Genomic DNA, 21831 nt, shown 5'->3' with positions numbered 1-21831 from the left:
CACAGTGCCGTAGACACTGGCGAGCAGATTGATGCCGTATTCCTGGACTTCTGGAAGGCATTTGATACGGTTCCGCACTTACGTTTAGTGAAAAAAATACGAGCTCACGGAATATCGGACCAGGTTTGTGATTGGATTCAGGATTTCCTAGAAGAAAGAACACAACATGTCATTCTTAACGGTTCAAAATCTGCAGATGTAGAGGTAATTTCGGGAGTACCGCAGGGAAGCGTGATAGGACCGTTATTGTTTACAATATACATAAATGACTTAGTTGACAACATCGGTAGCTCCGTGAGGCTATTTGCAGATGACACGGTTGTCTACAAGAAAGTAGCAACATCAGAAGACTTGTACGTACTCCAGGAGGACCTGCAGAGAATTAATGCATGGTGCGACAGCTGGCAGCTTTCCCTAAACGTAGATAAATGTAATATAATGCGCATACATAGGGGCAGAAATCCATTCCAGTACGATTATGCCATAGGTGGTAAATCATTGGAAGCGGTAACGACCGTAAAATACTTAGGAGTTACTATCCGGAGCGATCTGAAGTGGAATGATCACATAAAACAAATAGTGGGAAAAGCAGGCGCCAGGTTGAGATTCATAGGAAGAATTCTAAGAAAATGTGACTCATCGACGAAAGAAGTAGCTTACAAAACGCTTGTTCGTCCGATTCTTGAGTATTGCTCATCAGTATGGGACCCTTACCAGGTTGGATTAATAGAAGAGATAGACATGATCCAGCGAAAAGCAGCGCGATTCGTCATGGGGACATTTAGTCAGCACGAGAGCGTTACGGAGATGCTGAACAAGCTCCAGTGGCGGACACTTCAAGAAAGGCGTTACGCAATACGGAGAGGTTTATTATCGAAATTACGAGAGAGCACATTCCGGGAAGAGATGGGCAACATATTACTACCGCCCACATATATCTCGCGTAATGATCACAACGAAAAGATTCGAGAAATTAGAGCAAATATGGAGACTTACAAGCAGTCGTTCTTCCCACGCACAATTCGTGAATGGAACAGGGAAGGGGGATCAGATAGTGGTACAATAAGTACCCTCCGCCACACACCGTAAGGTGGCTCGCGCAGTATAGATGTAGATGTACTAATCCTGTTAATCCACCAATTGTGAATAGAAAAATAAATCCAAAAGCTCATAATAGCGGTGGATTGAATTTGAATTTAGTTCCATATAGTGTAGCTAATCATCTGAATACCTTAATTCCTGTAGGTACAGCAATAATTATTGTTGCTGATGTAAAGTATGCTCGTGTGTCAACATCTATTCCTACTGTGAATATGTGATGTGCTCATACAATAAATCCTATTAGTCCAATTGATAATATAGCATAAAATATGCCTAATGTTCCAAATAATTCAATTTCTCCTCTTTCTTGACATACAATGTGAGAAATAATTCCAAATCCTGGCAGAATTAAAATGTAAACTTCTGGGTGTCCAAAGAATCACAAAAGGTGTTGATATAGAATTGGGTCACCCCCTCCTGCAAGGTCAAAGAATGGTGTATTTAAATTTCGATCTGTTAATGGTATAGTAATAGCCCCTGCTAATACTGGAAGCGATAAAAGGAGGAGAAGGGCTGTAATAGCTACAGATCAGACAAATAAAGTTGTTTGATCTAGAGTTACACTTTCTGATCGTATGTTAATTGCTGTTGTAATGAAGTTTACTGCATCAAGAATAGATGATACTCTTGCTAAGTGAAGTGAAAAAATAGCTAGGTCTACAGATGCCCCCCATGTGTGATAGCTCCTGCAAGAGGAGGGTAAACTGTTCATCCTGTACCAGCACTGTTATCTACTATAGAAGATGTAAGAAGAAGGGTTAGTGAAGGTGGTAGTAATCAAAAACTTATATTATTTATTCGTGGGAACGCTATATCTGGTGCACCAATTATTAATGGTACGAGTCAATTACCAAATCCACCAATTATAATAGGTATTACTATAAAAAAAGTTATAACAAATATGTGGGCTGTAATAATGACATTATAAATTTGTTCATCTCCAATTAGAGATCCTGGTTGACCAAGTTCAGCACGAATAAGTATTCTTATTGATGTTCCTACTATTCCTGCTCATGCTCCAAATAAGAAGTTTAAAGTACCAATATCCTTATGGTTTGTTGAGAATAATCATTTTTGCAGTAAGATGGCTGAATTTAAGGTGGTAGTCTGGAAATCTACTTAAGAGATGTTTCTCTCTTACCATGCTTTAGGACTTATATTCAATTATGATTCTAGACTGCAATTCTAGAGGTGTAAAATTTTACTATGGCCTAAACGATTAATCTTTTAATTATAACTTTGAAGGTTATTAGTTTGGTTAACTTAAGTCCTTAGTATAATGAGATTCAGGTTGATGTTGAGATTAATCCTATTGTTGAAATTATTACTGTTATAGGAAGAATAATTCTTGATTTTTGAGACTTTATTTTTATAGATCATGAGTTTTCTGTGTATGACATAATTAGGGCTGAGAATCTAATACATATATAATAATAAAGTGTAATTGTAGTTAATACAACCATAATTGTCATAATAGTTGTTATGTTATTTTCTATCAATGATTGTATTACAGTTCATTTTGGTAGAAATCCATGGAATGGTGGTAAACCACCTAGGGATAAAAGAGATAAAAGCATTATGAATTTAATTTCAGTTTTTATATTTCTGGCTGAATAAATTTGGTTTATAAAAAATAGACTTATTTGCTTAAATAATAAGACCATAATTAATCTTAATAGTGACTAAATAATAAAGTACAGTTCTCAAATGTTTTCTCTAACTGTTAGGGATCTGATTATTCACCCTAAATGTCTAATTGAGGAATATGCTAGAAGTTGTCGTAGAGATGTTTGATTTAAACCACCTATTGCCCCAATAATAATTCTTAGAATGATAATTGTTCAAATGAAAGTTCTTAGTTGAATACAATAAGATAATACCATTATTGGGGCAATTTTTTGCCATGTTATTAGTGTTAAACAATTATTTCATCTTGAAGCTCCTATTACTTCTGGAAATCAGAAATGAAAGGGTGCAGCCCCGAACTTTAATAATAATCTAGATCTAATTATTAATGATGGAATAAATTCTGTTTCTCATCCTATTGGATACTTTATTTGAATCAGCAAAATTGAAAATAATAGTATTGTCGATGCTATTGCTTGGACAATAAAATATTTAATTGATGATTCACTTATTATTATATTTTTATTTCTTGTTAGGAGCGGAATAAATGAAGTAAGTTGATCTCAAGTCCTATTCAAACCCCAAATCAGGAGTTTGATGAAATGGACAGGATTGTTCCTATCATTAATGTTGATAGGAAGAGAAGTTTTGTAGAGTTGTTGGTCATTAAAAAGGAGAGGAATGATATCTCTATAAATGGGGTATGAACCAATTAGCTTGTTTAGCTTATCTTTTTACATTAAGGTGTATGATGCACGTTAGTTTTTGATACTAAAGGATGTAGTCTAATTCTGTCTTATGTAATTTTTAATGAAGGTAATTTTATTTACTTGATTTACCCTATCAAGGTAACCCTTTAGTCAGGCACTTCATTTATATTTAATATATAAATTAAAATTTTTTTAAAAAAATTTGTTTATGTATTATTTTGGTTATATCTAATTAATTTATCTTGGTTAGGAAAAATTGAATACATATTATATATAGTAAATTATTTATATTAATATATTACATTTAATTAAATTTAAATACCTAAAATGTTATTTTATAATTATTAAATGTTTATTTTAATACATTTATTTACCTAGGATTATAGCTACTTATGTTTTTAGCTTAAAATAGGTTATTATATTAAAATTAAATAACAATATGTAATTTAATATTAAATATTATTATAAATGGATATAATAAATATAATCAATATTATTAAATATAAAATTTTATATTAATATTAATAATTATATTAATTATAATAATATAATTTAATATATTTTCTATAAATAGATTATTTAACTAATTAATATTTAAGTTATCTTAATATAAAGTTAATTTTATATTAATACCATATTACATTGATTTACATAATTATATAAAATATATTTATTATATTATTTAATCTTTCTTTATTATTTTTGAAAAGCATGATTAAATAAGAAAGAATATAATACATTTATTGGTATACATGTTCCATATTAATCTTTATTTATATATAATAGAGAAGTTGTTGTGGTCATTCGATTGTCCGTTTCTTTTTTTTGTCATTTTTTGTGTTTTTTCTTCTTTTTTTTCTCTAAATATTTGAATCTTAAATTATTTCTTAATTTTATAAATTTTTTAATTTCTTTTTTTCTTTCCAAAAATTTTATTCTTGCTTATTTATTCACTTTTTCTTTGCATTATATGTAAGTTTTGTTAAACTAAATGTTCTATTTTGCAGTAATTTGATTTAATTATCAAGTGATTTTGTATTTAGCAATTGATTTAGTATCGGCATAATTCGTACCAGCAGCCACAGTTATACGATTGATACAAGTGAATATTATTGGTTAAAACAGTTGTTTATATTTTTAGGGTTAAAATATAAACTTGTAAGGTGAAATGTTAAACTTTATTTATAGCTCTTTTTATGAATCTTAGATATTTGAATAATAAAATAGGATTAGATACCATATTATTTTAAATGTTAATTATATTTACCAGGGTACAATTAGTTAAGGTTTTTAAACCCAAAGAATTTGACGGTATCTCATTCCTTTCAGAGGAACCTACCCCGTGTTGATAATACACGATTTACTCTACTTAATTTATTTGTTTGTATATCTCCGTTATCAGAGAATATTTTTAGAGTTATAATTCTCAAGATTTATAATCATAAAATATTTCAGATCAAGGTGCAGCTTATAGTTAGGAGGAGGTGGGTTACAATAGATTTTTGTTTATAACGATTTGATGGTGAAATACTATTAATGAAGGTGGATTTGATAGTAATTTAATTTAACTGATATTGGCTCTGAGGTGTGTACACATCGCCCGTCGCTCTCATTATTGATTATTCTATTTTATTATTTTAATTTAGCTTCAATTTAGATGAGATAAGTCGTAACATAGTAGATGTACTGGAAAGTGTATCTAGGAACAGCATCAAGATATAACTTATTAGTAAAGTGTTTCATTTACACTGACAATTTTTCTGTGCAAATGAGGATATCTTGATTATTTATTTTATTATATTTATTTTTCGTTTATTTAATTATTTAATAAAAATAATTTTGTCGAATTTTGTCTTAGTATATTTTGTAGAATTGATTATTTAGATTATAGTTTATTGGTAATGTAATCGTTTTATGAAATATTATTTTAAATTTTGAAAAGTAGATTTTATTTATTGTACCTTTTGTATCAGGGTTTATCAAAATTTTAGTATTTACTTTACTTGTGTCGATTTGGGTTGATTTATAAATAATTTATAGTTAATGTAACATAATTATTATTAAATTATTTATAGAAATGAGATGTTAATCGTTTTCCAAGATATCTAGTTTCTTAAGAAAAAATTTAATTTTTTGAAGTTAATTGTTTTTATTTAATTTTTTAGGTATACATATTAACTTATTTATTCTTTAAGGGATAAGCTTTGAAGTTAATAACCTATAATTTGTTTTATAAATTATAATAGTAAGCTTTGAACCAGCTATCTCTAAGATTTCGTTTTAGTTCATTATTTTTATTTATGATTTTATAAGTATTTTTGGTTTTTTATTAAAATTATCAATTTAATTTTAAAATATTTGTAATAATGATAGAATTAGTATATTTATTTGTATATAATTTTTACCTTGTGAATTTATTATAAGGAACTAGGCAAAATTGATTTCCACCTGTTTATCAAAAACATGTCCTCTTGAAAATACTTTGAGGTCTGGCCTGCTCACTGAGCAGATTTTTAAAGAGCCGCAGTATTTTGGCTGTGCAAAGGTAGCATAATCATTAGTCTCTTAATTAGTGGCTGGAATGATTGGCTTGATGAGAAATCAACTGTCTCTTAATAAATTTTTGAATTTAACTTTTGAGTCAAAAGGCTTAAATTTTTCTTTAGGACGAGAAGACCCTATAGAGCTTAACATTTTATTTTTATATAGTTTTTTGTTTGTCTTTCTATATTTAATGATGATGACATGATTGGGGTGACATGAAGAATAAATAAACTCTTCATTATTATATCATTTATTTATGTTTGTTGTTTTGATATATAATTTTTGATCATAAGATTAAGTTACCTTAGGGATAAGAGCGTAATTGTTTTTGAGAGCTCATATCGACAAAGCAGATTGCGACCTCGATGTTGGATTAAGAAAAATTTTGGGTGCAGTAGCCCAGTAATTAGGTCTGTTCGACCTTTAAATTCTTACATGATCTGAGTTCAGACCGGCGTGAGCCAGGTCGGTTTCTATCCTAAGATTATTAATTCATATTAGTACGAAAGGACCATTTGGTTGAAAAATTTTTTATTTTATAGATTAATACTAATTAAATTACTATTTTGACAGATTAATGTGTTGAATTTACAATTCATTTATGTAGATTTTTTCTACAAATAGTATTGATACTTTATGATTTATTTATGTTTATTTTGAATTTCCTTTTATTGGTTATTTGTGTTTTAATTAGTGTTGCTTTTTTAACTTTATTAGAGCGTAAGGTTTTAGGTTACATTCAAATTCGAAAGGTTCCAAATAAGGTAGGTTTTGTTGGAATTCCTCAACCCTTTAGTGAAGCTATCAAGTTAATTTGTAAGGAGCAGCCAATTCCTATTATATCTAATTATTTAGTTTATTACTTTTCTCCTGTTTTTAATTTAATAATTTCCTTTGCTGTTTGAGTGATTTTCCCTTACTTAACCTATATGTGTTCTTTTTCTTATGAATTTTTGTTTTTTTTTATCTTGTACTAGATTAAGTGCTTATACTGTTATAATTGCTGGTTGGTCTTCTAATTCAAATTATTCTTTACTAGGTTCTCTTCGTTCTGTTGCTCAAACAATTTCATACGAAGGTAGTTTGGCTTTAATTTCATTATCTTTAATTATTTTAATTGGTAGTTTTAACATGATTGCTTTTATAAATTATCAGCTTTATTGTTGATTTATTATTATTTCTTTTCCTTTAGCTTTAGCTTGTTTTGCTTCTTGTTTAGCTGAGACTAACCGTACTCCTTTTGACTTTGCCGAAGGTGAATCTGAGTTAGTTTCAGGTTTTAATATTGAATATGGTGCAGGTGGTTTTACTTTAATTTTTTTAGCTGAGTATACTATAATTGTTTTTATAAGAATATTATTAGCTTCAATTTCTTTAGGTGGTGACTTTTATTCTTTTATATTTTTTATTAAGCTTGCTGTTATGTCCTTTGGTTTTATTTGAGTTCGTGGGACATTACCAGGTTTTTTGTTATGATAAGTTAATGTACTTAGCTTGAAAAAGTTTTTTGCCATTATCTTTAAATGTTTTTTATTTTCTTTGTTGGTTTAATGATTTTATTTATTTCATTTATTTAGTGAAATTTTTTAAGAAAAGTAAATAGAAGAGTTAAACTTCTAGTTTTATGTTTTCAAAACATATGCTTTTCCTAAGTTAATTAACTTATTATTCCTTAATTAGTTTACCTCATGCGTTTGCAACATGTACATTAATTAAGAAGTATGTAAAGTAGATAATTGTTAAGATTTGTCCTGTTATGATGTAAGGTTCTTCAACAGGTCGTTTTCCAATTCATGTTAATAAGCATACAACAACTACTATAATTCAGAATAAAATCTGATTGATAGGATAGAATTGAATACCTCAGAATGGTGTTTCATTATAAAATTATTAAGATTCTAATTGATAAGAATAATGCAATAACACCTCCTAGTTTATTAGGGATTGATCGTAGAATTGTGTATGCAAATAAGAAATATCATTCTGGTTGAATATGGACAGGGGTTACTAACGGGTTAGCAGGTACAAAATTATCTGGCTCTCCCAAGAGGTAAGGATTAATCAAGCACAGTATAATTAATAATGATGTTATTAATACAAATGTAATAGAGTCCTTGAAAGTAAAGTATGGGTGAAATGGGATTTTTTCAATATCTCCATTTAGGCCTAAGGGGTTATTAGACCCTGTTTGGTGGAGGAAGAATAAATGAATTGCTGCCATTGCAGCAATAATAAACGGTAGTACAAAATGGAATGTACAGAATCGATTTAATGTTGCATTATCAACAGCAAACCCTCCTCATACTCCTTGAACTAAATCTCTTCCTAAATACGGAATTGCTGATAGTAAATTAGTAATTACCGTCGCACCTCAGAATGGTATTTGACCTCAAGGTAAAACGTATCCCATAAATGCAGTTGCTATAACTAAGAATAGGATTACTGTACCAATAATTCAGGTTTGTATGTATAAGTAAGATCCATTGAAAATTCCATGTCTGACATGTAAATAAATAGAAATAAAAAATATAGAAGCTCCATTTGCATGTAAGGTTCGAATAATTCAGCCATTATTTACGTCTCGGCAGATATGAACTACACTACTAAATGCTATTTCAATATTTGATGTATAATGTATAGCTAAAAATAGTCCAATTACAATTCGAATTACCAAACATAACCCTAGTAGGGACCCAAAATTCCATCGAAATGAAATATTTGTTGGTGCAGGTAAATCAACTAAAGAGTTATTAATGATTTTAATTAAAGGATGTCTCAATCGTAAGGGTTTATTCATTAGTAAATTATCTTATTTTACAAATAGACCCTGGTAAATGTTGGTGATTTTAACAACTGCTAATAGTGCTAAAAATAAATAAATAATTATTATGATTGTGATAATGAATGTTGGTCTATTATATACTTTTTCTAAAGATATTGTTATTTCTTGGTAATTGATTGAATTATCAATATTTATAGTTTCAGTATTTTTGAAAAAGTCTATAAATATTGTTATATCTAAAATAATTAATGTTGATATGATAAATATTCATATTGTTAAGGTAATAATTATCGTAATTGATTATGTTGAAATATTTCGTTTGATGCAATTCTCGTAATATAAATAAATAGAACTAATATACCACCGTGAAACGTTAAAAATAAAATATATGATAATCAATATCTTTCCATTATTGTTCCTGTTATTAGTCCAACTAGAAAAGTTTGTAGGATCATGAAAAGCATTATTGATATTGGGTGTCTTAATTTAATAAAATTAATATTTATTACGTTTGATAGCGATATAATTATTATTTTGATCATTTCAGGGGTTAGTTTATTAAAAATATCGGTTTTGGGGACCGATGATGGAAAGCTTTTCCACCTCTGAAGTTTTAAAAGTGGGGGCTGGACTTATTTCCGGTTTACAAGACTGGCGTTTTTTTAAACTATTAAAACTAATGTTTATATTCTCTGTCTTTACTTCTTTATTGATTTATTTTGCTGGTGTTTACGTTTTTTCTTCTAAACATAAGCATTTATTAATGGTTCTTTTGAGATTAGAGTATATTGTTCTTTCTTTATTTATATTGGTTATTGTTTTTCTTATTGAGTTTCATTATGATTATTTTTTTCCTGTTATTTTTTTGGTTTTTTCTGTTTGTGAAGGTGCTTTAGGTCTTTCTATTATAGTTTCAATAATTCGTTCTCATGGGAATGGTTTTTTAATTCTTTTGGATTATCTTAATGTTAAAGTATTTATTTATAACTATTTTTTTGATCCCTCTTTGTTTGGTCAATAATTGTTGATGATTGGTTCATTCTTTAATGTTTCTGTCTAGTTTTGTTTTTATGATTTGAATATGATTAGATATTATTTTGGTATTGATTATTTTTCTTTTAGATTGATTCTGCTTAGTTTTTGAATTTGTTCCTTAATAATTACTGCTAGACGTTCAGTTTATTTAAGTTCTTATCATTCTAATTTTTTGTCTATATAGTCTTAATTTTAATGATTATGCTTTATTGTTCGTTTGCTAGATTGAGTTTTCTTTCTTTTTATAATTTTTTTGAGGCTAGATTGGTTCCTACTTTACTTTTGATTTTGCGTTGAGGCTATCAACCTGAACGGTTGCAGGCTGGTGTTTATTTAATTTTTTATACTCTGGTTGGTAGATTGCCTTTATTATTAGTGTTATTTAAGGTTTATGATTTTTCTAATACTTTATATTTTCCTTTATTGGTTGATTTTGGTTCTTATTATTTTATATTTTATGTGTTTATAATTTTGCTTTTTTAGTTAAGATGTCGATATTTTTGGTTCATTTGTGGCTTCCTAAGGCCCATGTTGAGACCCCTATTTCAGGTAGAATGATTCTTGCTGGTGTTTTATTAAAGTTAGGTGGTTATGGTATTTTTCGTGTTATGAAGGTTATTTCTTATTTGGGTTTAAAGTTTAATTATTTTTGATTGTCTTTAGGTTTATCTGTTGGGGTTATTGATAGATTTATTTGTTTTCGTCAGGTTGATTTAAAGTCTTTGGTTGCATATTCTTCTGTTGCTCATATAAGAATGGTTATTGGAGGATTGATAACTATGAATTGATGAGGGTGTATGGGTTCTCTTTCTTTAATGATTGGCCATGGTTTGTGTTCTTCTGGTTTATTTTGTTTATCTAATATTATTTATGAGGGTTTAGGTAGACGAAGATTATTAATTAACAAGGGTATAATTAATTTGATACCAAGAATGGCTTTATGATGATTCCTTTTGAGATCTTCTAATATAGCTGCTCCTCCTTCTTTAAATTTGGTAGGTGAACTTATATTATTAAATAGAATTATATCTTGATCTTCTTTTAGATTTTTTGCTTTAATTTTTTGTCTTTTTTTAGAGCTGTTTATACTTTATATATGTATTCTTATTCTCAGCATGGTAATTATTATTCTGGTGTTTATACTTGTTCTCTTGGATATTTTCGTGAATATCATCTTTTACTTTTATATTGATTGCCTTTAAATATTCTTTGTTTAAAGGGAGAGTATTTTTTTTGTTTAGGTTGCTTAAGTATTTTAATTAAAAATGTTGTTTTGTGGAATCAATTATATGAATTTATCATCTTAGGCCGTGAATTTGTTTTCTATTTGTTCTTTGAGAATTTTCTTTTTTTTTTCTAGAACTATAATTTTTATTTTGGGTATTTATTATTTAATAATTGATTATAGAGTTTTTGTTGAATGAGAACTTTTTAATTTAAATGGTTCTATGGTTGTTATGACTTTAAGTTTGGATTCAATGTCTCTTATTTTTATGTCTTCTGTTATGTATATTTCTTCGTTGGTTATTTATTATAGAGAGGATTATATGTCAGGAGAAAAAAATATAAATCGTTTTATTATTATTGTTTTAATATTTATTCTTTCTATAGGTTTTTTAATTATCAGTCCTAATTTGATTAGAATTTTATTGGGATGGGATGGTTTAGGTTTAGTTTCTTATTGTTTAGTTATTTATTATCAAAATGTGAAATCTTATAGTGTGGGTATGTTAACTGCACTTTCTAATCGTATTGGTGATGTTGCTATTTTAATTTCTATTGCTTGAATACTGAATTTTGGTGGTTGAAATTATATTTATTATTATGATTTTATTTCTAATTCTTTTGAAATAAAGCTTATTACTATATTAATTGTTTTAGCAGCTATAACTAAAAGAGCTCAAATTCCCTTTTCTTCTTGCCTTCCTGCTGCTAAGGCTGCCCCTACTCCGGTTTCTGCTTTGGTTCATTCTTCTACTCTTGTTACTGCTGGGGTTTATTTATTAATTCGTTTCAGACCAATAATAAAGACCTATAATTGTGGTTGATTCTTACTTTTAATTGGTTGTATAACTATGATTATGGCTGGTTTGGGAGCAAATTTTGAATTTGATTTGAAGAAAATTATTGCTCTTTCTACTTTAAGACAACTTGGTTTAATAATAAGAATTTTGGTTATGGGTTATCCAAAACTTGCATTTTTTCATTTATTTGCTCATGCTTTATTAAAGGCTTTATTGTTTATGTGTGCAGGTTCAATAATTCATAATTTAAAGAATTCTCAGGATATTCGTATTATAGGTTCAATTGTTAATTTTATGCTTTTAATTTCAGTTTGTTTTAATGTTTCTAGTTTGTCTTTGTGTGGTATACCATTTTCAGCAGGTTTTTATTCAAAGGATTTAATTCTTGAAATGGTTTGTTTAAGATGAATTGATTGTTTGATTTTTTTTCTTTATTTCTTTTCTACTGGTTTAATTGCTTCTTATTCTCTTTGTCTTTTTTATTATTCAATATCTCGTGATAATAATTTTTATTCTAGATTTTCTTTTGATGATAGGGGTTATTATATTTCTTTTGGTATAATTGGTTTATTGTTTGTTGCTGTTTTCGGTGGTAGTCTTTCATCTTGGTTAATTTTTCCTGTTCCTCATGTGATTGCCTTGCCTTATTATTTAAAGTTTTTAACTATTACTGTAGTTGTTTTGGGTGCTTATTTGGGTTATCTTAATTCTAATTTTGATATTTCTCAAAATTTATTTTCCTTAAGTATACTTTCTTTTGTCAGATTTGCTGGTTCTATGTGGTTTATACCTTTTATTTCGACTAAGTTTATTAGATATTTTCCTTTAAAATTGGGTTATTATTCATCTAAATCATTTGATTATGGTTTGGTGAATTATTTATTATTTAATTATTATTTATTTATTATTTATTATTTATTTAATTAGTTATATACAAGGTTGATATGATTCTAATTTTAAGATTTATCTTTTAACTTTTATTTTTTCAATATTTATTTTGGTGGTATTATTTTTCGTTTACTTAAATAGCTTATAATTAGAGCGTGACACTGAAGATGTTAAGTAAGTATTTTTACTTTTAGGTATTTATATAAATACATATATTATTTTTACAGTGAAAATGTAATGTTTTATTTAAACTATATAAATTTTAGAAATGTAAACGGAGTTTAACCGCTAATTTAAAAAGTAAGCAGCTTTCAAATTGGCTTTACATTTCCTTAATTGGAACTTTATAGTTCAATTATATTATTAACAGTAATACGCCTCTTTTTGGCTTCAGTTAATAAGAATAAGGGTTTTTTATTTACCAACCATCCAGGTCGAAACTGACTGCAATACTTCGCTTCTTATTCTATTTAGGGTTGATTGATTATATCAATACGTTTTGAATGCAACCCAAATCTTATGTTTGACTACAACCCTTTATTCTGTTCATTGTAAGGCTCCTTGATCTCATTCATGGTAAATTCCACCTATTAATACTATAATAAAAAATATTGTTGATACTGTTCAGATTATAATGTCTGAAGTTTTAAAAATAATTACAATTGGGAGGATTAGTGCGATTTCTACATCAAAAATTAAGAAAATTACTGCAATTAAGAAGAATCGAAGTGAGAATGGTATTCGTGATAATCTTTTTGGGTCAAATCCACACTCAAATGGTGATCTTTTTTCTTGGTCAATAATTAATTTTTTTGATAATGTTGTTGCAAGGATTATAACAATTATTGGAATAATAAATCTAATAAAAATTCTTGTAGATAAAATTAGGATTGTTTTTCTTGATTTATATCAAGCTTTTTGATAGGAAGTCAAATGTACTATTTATACTAGAAAAACAATTATCTAACTCATCAATAAATAGAAATGTATAAGAATAATCATACTACGTCTACAAAGTGTCAGTATCATGCTGCTGCTTCAAATCCAAAGTGGTGTCTTGGTGAGAATTCGTTTATTGAATGTCGAAGTAGACATGTTGATAAGAAAATTGTTCCAATAATTACATGTAGACCAAGGAATCCTGTTGCAACAAAGAATGTTGATCCATAAACTGCGTTTGCAATGGTGAAGGGTGCTTCTCAATATTCGTATGCTTGAAGTATAGTAAGTATAGTCCTAGTAGTACTGTGAAGAATAATCCTTGTAATGCTGGAGTATGATTAGATTCTATTAAACTATGATGTGCTCATGTTACTGTTACTCCTGATGCTAAAACAATAGCTGTATTAAGTAATGGATTTTGTATAGGATTAAAAGATTGAATTCCTATTGGGGGTCATAATATCCCTAGTTCAATAGTGGGTGCTAGTCTTCTTCTAAAAATGCTCGGAAAAATGAAACAAAGAATAGTACTTCTGATGCAATGAATAAAATTATTCCTCATCGTAATCCAATTGATACAAATCCCGTATGTAGTCCTTGGTATGTTCCTTCTCGTACTACACCTCGTCATCATTGGATTATAGTTATTAGGGTAATTCCCAATCCGTTTATAAATAAGTTAATGTTAAATAGGTGAAATCATTTTGCTAATCGTGATACTAGAACTATTGCTCCAATTGCTCCTGTTAATGGTCAAGGTCTGTAATCTACTAAGTGCAATAGGTGGTTTGAGTGAGTTGTTACATAAGTTTAATATGCCTGTCTAGAATATAACGTTCTTAAAATTGAGAAAACATAGGCTTGAATTATTGCTACTGTTGATTCTAGAATTAACAGAAGTATTTGTACAATAATTAGTAGTGAAATTAAGTTTATTGCTATAGATGGTCCTGTATTTCCTAGTAATGTTAATAGTAAGTGTCCTGCAATTATATTTGCTGTTAGTCGTACTGCTAGTGTACCTGGTCGAATGACATTTCTAATTGTTTCAATTAATACTATAAATGATATTAATGCAGGTGGTGTTTCTTGGGGGACAAAGTGTGTAAATATGTGATTGGTATGATTAATTCATCCAAATAACATAAATCTTAATCATATAGGTAGAGCAATTGCAAATGTTAATGCTAAATGTCTTGTTCTAGTAAAGTTGTAGGGGAATAATCCTATGAAATTATTAAATAGTATTATAATAAAGATTGAAATGAAGATGAATGTTGTTCCATTAAATGATTTTCGTCCTAGTAGTGTTTTAAATTCATTGTGTAAGGTTAAGTATAGTTTATTTCAAATAATATTAATTCGTGATGGTGTAAGTCAAAATATTGATGGGATTAATAATAATCCTAAGGATGTTATAGTACAATTTAATGATAAATTGGAGATATTAGTTGATGGATCAAATGTTGAAAATATGTTTGTTATCATTTTCAATTCAAGTTCTTTATATCAATTGTTCTTTTTTCTGCTTTTTTAAAAAGATTTGGTTTAAATGAGAAAAAGTTTATTTGATTAAATAAAATTAATGTAGTCGTCCAATTGATTTAATTGTGATTATTCCGTGTACTGAATCATCAAGTAAATATAGTAGTCGTAATGATGGGAGTGCAATAAAATTTAGTGTAATTGCTGGTAGTGCTGTTCAGATTGTTTCAATTAAATGTCCGTGAAGTATGTATCGGTTTGTATAGGCAATGAATAATATGTAACTTAGGGCATAACCTACAATTACTGTAATTAATAATAATACGACCATAGTATGATCATGGAAGAATGATAGTTGCTCCATTAATGGTGAAGCTCCATCTTGATGGGATAAATTTGATCATGTTGCCATTAATGAATTTTTCTAATAAAAAGTCATACCTTTATTTGTAGAGCTTAAATCTACTGCACTAATCTGCCATATTAGAGTCTAGAAATTAATTGTAGTTCTGAGTAACTGTTTTCTGAAGGTGGATTATTTTGTAGTCATTCTGTTGATCTTCTTATATTAGCTCTAAATATGATTGCCCGGTTTGTAACCATTCTTTCTCATATAATTACAAAGAATATAATGATTCCTACAATAGAAATTGTAGACCCAATTCTTGATACTACATTTCATGATGTATATGAATCTGGATAGTCTGAATATCGTCGTGGTGTTCCTGCTAGTCCTAGGAAGTGTTGAGGGAAGAATGTTAAGTTTACTCCAATAAATATAATTGTAGATTGGATTTTTAATCATGTATTATTTATAGTTAATCCTGTAAATAATGGGTATCATTGAATAACACCTCCTATGATTGCGAATACTGCTCCTATGGATAACACATACTGGAAGTGAGCTACTACATAATATGTATCATGTCATACGATGTCAAGTGATAAATTTGCTAATACTAATCCTGTTAATCCACCAATTGTGAATAGAAAAATAAATCCTAAAGCTCATAATAGCGGTGGATTGAATTTGAATTTAGTTCCATATAGTGTAGCTAATCATCTGAATACCTTAATTCCTGTAGGTACAGCAATAATTGTTGTTGCTGATGTAAAGTATGCTCGTGTGTCAACATCTATTCCTACTGTGAATATGTGATGTGCTCATACAATAAATCCTATTAGTCCAATTGGTAAAATAGCATAAATTATACCTAATGTTCCAAATGATTCAATTTTTCCACTTTCTTGACATTCAATGTGAGAAATAATTCCAAATCCTGGCAGAATTAAAATGTAAACTTCTGGGTATCCAAAGAATCAGAATAGGTGTTGATATAGAATTGGGTCACCCCCTCCTGCAGGGTCAAAGAATGATGTATTTAAATTTCGATCTGTTATTAGTATAGTAATAGCCCCTGCTAATACTGTGTAAGTAGGCTGTTTAGGTCTTTTTATTGGTAACGCCACCTCTGTATGAATATCAGTGGCTGTGATGTGTGCAGTCTGTGGCTGCTTTGCATTGTTGTAATACTCGCCATTGTAGTGTTGGGCAGCGGCAGCTGGATGTGAACAGCGTGTAGCGTTGCACAGTTGGAGGTGAGCCGCCAGCAGTGGTGGATGTGGGGAGAGAGATGGCGGAGTTTTGAAATTTGTCATGAACTGCTATATTAATATGATGATATCAAGGTAAATATATTGTTTGTTCTCTATTAATATCTTTCATTTGCTAACTATCCCTATCAGTAGTTAGTGCCTTCCATAGATTGAATCTTTTATTTAGCTGGCAGTGGTGGCGCTCGCTGTATTGCAGTTGTTCGAGTAATGAAGATTTTTGTGAGGTAAGTGATTTCTGAAAGTTATAGTTTAATGTTAGTCAGGGCCATTCTTTTGTAGGGAATTTTGAAAGTCAGATTGCGTTGCGCTAACAAAATATTGTGTGTCAGTTTAAGCACAGTCATGTATAATTGTTCAAAGGGGACGTTACAACTGGAAGCGATAAAAGGAGGAGAAGGGCTGTAATAGCTACAGATCAGACAAATAAAGGTGTTTGATCTAGAGTTGTACTTTCTGATCGTATATTAATTGCTGTTGTAATGAGGTTTACTGCACCAATAATAGATGATACACCTGCTAAGTGAAGTGAAAAAATAGCTAGGTCTACAGATGCCCCCCCATGTGCGATAGCTCCTGCAAGAAGAGGGTAAACTGTTCATCCTGTACCAGCACCGTTATCTACTATAGAAGATGTAAGAAGAAGGGTTAGTGAAGGTGGTAGTAATCAAAAACTTATATTATTTATTCGTGGGAACGCTATATCTGGTGCACCAATTATTAATGGTACGAGTCAATTACCAAATCCACCAATTATAATAGGTATTACTATAAAAAAATTATTACAAATGCGTGGGCTGTAACTGACATTATAAATTTGGTCATCTCCAATTAGAGATCCTGGTTGACCAAGTTCAGCATGAATAAGTATTCTTATTGATGTTCCTACTATTCCTGCTCATGCTCCAAATAAGAAGTATAAAGTACCAATATCCTTATGGTTTGTTGAGAATAATCATTTTTGCGGTAAGATGGCTGAATTTATGGTGGTAGACTGTAAATCTACTTATGAGATGTTTCTCTCTTACCATGCTTTAGGCCTTATATTCAATTATGATTCTAGACTGCAATTCTAGAGGTGTAAATTTTCCTAAGGCCTAAAAGATTATTCTTTTAATTATAACTTTGAAGGTTACTAGTTTGGTTAACTTAAGTCCTTAGTATAATGAGATTAAGGTTGATGTTGAGATTAATCCTATTGTTGAAATTATTACTGTTATAGGAAGAATAATTCTTGATTTTTGAGACTTTATTTTTATAGATCATGAATTTTCTGTGTATGACATAATTAGCGCTGAGAATCTAATACGTATACAATAATAAAGTGTAGTTGGAGTTAATACAACCATAATTATCATAATAGTTGTTATGTTATTTTCTATCAATGATTGTATTACAATTCATTTTGGTAGAAATCCAAGGAACGGTGGTAAACCACCTAGGGATAAAAGAGATAAAAATATTATGAATTTAATTTCAGTTTTTATATTTCTGGCCGAATAAATTTGGTTTATAAAAATAGATTTATTTGGTTAAATAATAAGGCCATAATTAATCTTAATAGTGAGTAAATAATAAAGTATAGTTCTCCAATGTTTTCTCTAAGTGTTAGGGATCTGATTATTCACCCTAAATGTCTAATTGAGGAATATGCTAGAAGTTGTCGTAGAGATGTTTGATTTAAACCACCTATTGCCCCAATAATAATTCTTAGAATGATAAATGTTCAAATGGAAGTTCTTAGTTGAATACAATAAGATAATACCATTATTGGGGCAATTTTTTGCCATGTTATTAGTGTTAAACAGTTATTTCATCTTGAAGCTCCTATTACTTCTGGAAATCAGAAATGAAAGGGTGCAGCCCCGATCTTTAATAATAATCTAGATCTAATTATTATTGATTGAATAAATTCTGTTTCTCATCCTATTGGATACATTATTTGAATCAGCAAAATTGAAAATAATAGTATTGTCGATGCTATTGCTTGGACAATTAAATATTTAATTGATGATTCATTTATTATTATATTTTTATTTCTGTTTTTAATTTAATAATTTCCTTGGCTGTTTGTGTGATTTTCTCTTACTTAACTTATATGTGTTCTTTTTCTTATGGATTTTTGTTTTTTTTATGTTGTACTAGATTAGGTGTTTATACTGTTATAATTGCTGGTTGGTCTTCTAATTCAAATTATTCGTTACTAGGTTCTCTTCGTTCTGTTGCTCAAACAATTTCATACGAAATTAGTTTTGCTTCAATTTTATTATCTTTAATTATTTTAATTGGTAGTTTTAACATGTTTGATTTTATAAATTATCAGCTTTATTGTTGATTTATTATTATTTCTTTTCCTTTAGCTTTAGCTTGTTTTGCTTCTTGTTTAGCTGAGACTAACCGTACTCCTTTTGACTTTGCTGAAGGAGAATCTGAGTTAATTTGAGGTTTTAATATTGAATATGGTGCAGGTGGTTTTACTTTAATTTTTTTAGCTGAGTATACTAGAATTGTTTTTATAAGAATATTGTTAGCTTTAATTTTTTAGGTGGTGACTTTTATTCTTTTCTATTTTTAATTAAGCTTGCTGTTATGTCCTTTGATTTTATTTGAGTTCCTGGGACATTACCACGTTTTCGTTATGATAAGTTAATGTACTTAGCTTGAAAAAGTTTTTTGCCATTATCTTTAAATTTTTTTATTTTCTTTGTTGGTTTAAAGATTTTATTTATTTCATTTATTTAGTGAAATTTCGTAAGAAAAGTTAATAGAAGAGTTAAACTTCTAGTTTTATGTTTTCAAAACATATGCTTTTCCTAAGCTAGTTAACTTATTATTCCTTAATTAGTTTATCTTATGCGTTTGCAACATGTACATTTATTGAGAAGTATGTAGATAATTGTTAAGATTTGTCCTGTTATAATGTAAGGTTCTTCAACAGGTCGTTTTCCAATTCATGTTAATAAGCATACAACAACTACTATAATTCAGAATAAAATCTGATTGATACGATAGAATTGAATACCTCGGAATGGTGTTTTATTATTAAATTATTAAGATTCTAATTGATAAGAATAATGCAATAACACCACCTAGTTTATTAGGGATTGATCGTAGAATTGTGTATGCAAATAAGAAATATCATTCTGGTTGAATATGGACGGGGGTTACTAATGGGTTGGCAGGTACAAAATTATCTGGATCTCCTAGGAGGTAAGGATTAATCAAGCACAGTATAATTAATAATGATGTTATTAATACAAATGTAATAGAGTCCTTGAAAGTAAAGTATGGGTGAAATGGGATTTTTTCAATATCTCCATTTAGGCCTAAGGGGTTATTAGACCCTGTTTGGTGGAGGAAGAATAAATGAATTGCTGCCATTGCAGCAATAATAAACGGTAGTACAAAATGGAATGTAAAGAATCGATTTAATGTTGCATTATCAACAGCAAACCCTCCTCATACTCATTGAACTAAATCTGTTCCTAAATACGGAATTGCTGATAATAAGTTAGTAATTACTGTCGCACCTCAGAATGATATTTGACATCAAGGTAAAACGTATCCTATAAATGCAGTTGCTATAACTAAGAATAGGATTACTGTACCAATTATTCAGGTGTGTATGTATATGTAAGATCCATAGTAAATTCCTTATCCGACATGTAAATAAATACAAATAAAAAATATAGAAATTCCATTTGCATGTAAGGTTCGAATAATTCAGCCATTATTTACGTCTCGGCAGATGTGAACTACACTACTAAATGCTATTTCTATACTTGATGTATAATGTATAGCTAAAATAGTCCAGTTACAATTTGAATTACCAAACATAACCCTAGTAGGAACCCAAAATTCCATTAAAATGAAATATTTGTTGGTGCAGGTAAATCAACTAAAGAGTTATCAATGATATTAATTAAAGGATGTCTCAATCGTAAGGGTTTATTCATTATTAAATTATCTTATTTTACGAATAGGGCCCTGGTTAATGTTGGTGATTTTAACAACTGCTAATAGTGCTAAAAATAAATAAATAATTATTATTATTGTGATAATGAATGTAGGTCTATTATATAGTTTTTCTAAAGATATTGTTATTTCTTGATAATTGATTGAATTATCAATATTTATAGTTTCAGTATTTTTGAAAAAGTCTATAAATAATTAATGTTGATATGATAAATATTCATATTGTTAAGGTAATAATTATCGTAATTGATTTAGGTTGAAATATTTCGTTTGATGCAATTCTCATAATATAAATAAATAGATCTAATATACCACCAAGAAACGTTAAAAATAAAATATATGATAATCAATATCTTTCCATTATTGTTCCTGTTACTAGTCCAACTAGAAAAGTTTGTAGGATAATGAAAAGCATTATTGATATTGGGTGTCTTAATTTAATAAAATTAATATTTATTACGTTTGATAGCGATATAATTATTATTTTGATCATTTCAGGGGTTAGATTATTAAAAATATCGGTTTTGGGGACCGATGATGGAAAGCTTTTCCACCTCTGAAGTTTTAAAAGTGGGGGCTGGACTTTACAATACCGGCGTTTTTTTAAAACTATTAAAATTAATGTTTATATTCTCTGTCTTTACTTCTTTATTGATTTATTTTGCTTGTGTTTATGTGTTTCCTTCTAAACGTAAGCATTTATTAATGGTTCTTTTGGGATTAGAGTATATTGTTCTTTCTTTATTTATATTGGTTATTGTTTTTCTTATTGAGTTTGATTATGATTATTTTTTCCTGTTATTTTTTTTTGGTTTTTTCTGTTTGTGAAGGTGCTTTAGGTCTTTCTATTTTAGTTTCAATAATTCGTTCTCATGGGAATGATTTTTTTAATTCTTTTGGTTTATCTTTATGTTAAAGTATTTATTTATAACTATTTTTTTAATCCTTCTTTGTTTGGTCAATAATTGTTGATGGTTGGTTCATTCTTTAATGTTTCTGTCTAGTTTTGTTTTTATGATTTGTGTTTATTCATATGCAGATTTGAATATGATTAGAGATTATTTTGGTATTGATTATTTTTCTTTTAGTTTGATTCTGCTTAGTT

The 21831-nt window shown here is 28.8% G+C and overlaps 3 long non-coding RNA genes across 6 annotated transcripts in view; 2 read left to right on the top strand and 1 right to left on the bottom strand.

Moving 5' to 3' along the window:
• The window catches only part of LOC126470429 (uncharacterized), a 188173-nt gene extending 181735 nt beyond the window's left edge, over nt 1-6438 (bottom strand). For both annotated transcript variants that reach the window (XR_007586189.1, XR_007586188.1), the window contains exon 1: nt 6343-6438. This is a non-coding gene — a long non-coding RNA (uncharacterized LOC126470429). The remainder of the gene's footprint in view (nt 1-6342) is intronic.
• The window catches only part of LOC126470428 (uncharacterized), a 112294-nt gene extending 105752 nt beyond the window's left edge, over nt 1-6542 (top strand). For all 3 annotated transcript variants that reach the window (XR_007586186.1, XR_007586187.1, XR_007586185.1), the window contains exon 2: nt 5983-6542. This is a non-coding gene — a long non-coding RNA (uncharacterized LOC126470428). The remainder of the gene's footprint in view (nt 1-5982) is intronic.
• Nucleotides 1-21831, top strand: part of LOC126470434 (uncharacterized) — a 255042-nt gene that overhangs the window by 154315 nt on the left and 78896 nt on the right. The gene's annotated exons all lie outside the window — the stretch shown is intronic.

The sequence above is a fragment of the Schistocerca serialis genome, chromosome 3 (genome assembly GCF_023864345.2).
Source record: "Schistocerca serialis cubense isolate TAMUIC-IGC-003099 chromosome 3, iqSchSeri2.2, whole genome shotgun sequence".
NCBI lineage: Eukaryota > Metazoa > Arthropoda > Insecta > Orthoptera > Acrididae > Schistocerca > Schistocerca serialis.
The sequence above is the reverse complement of the archived record's forward strand: the minus strand, read 5'-3'. Positions and strand labels throughout refer to the sequence as shown.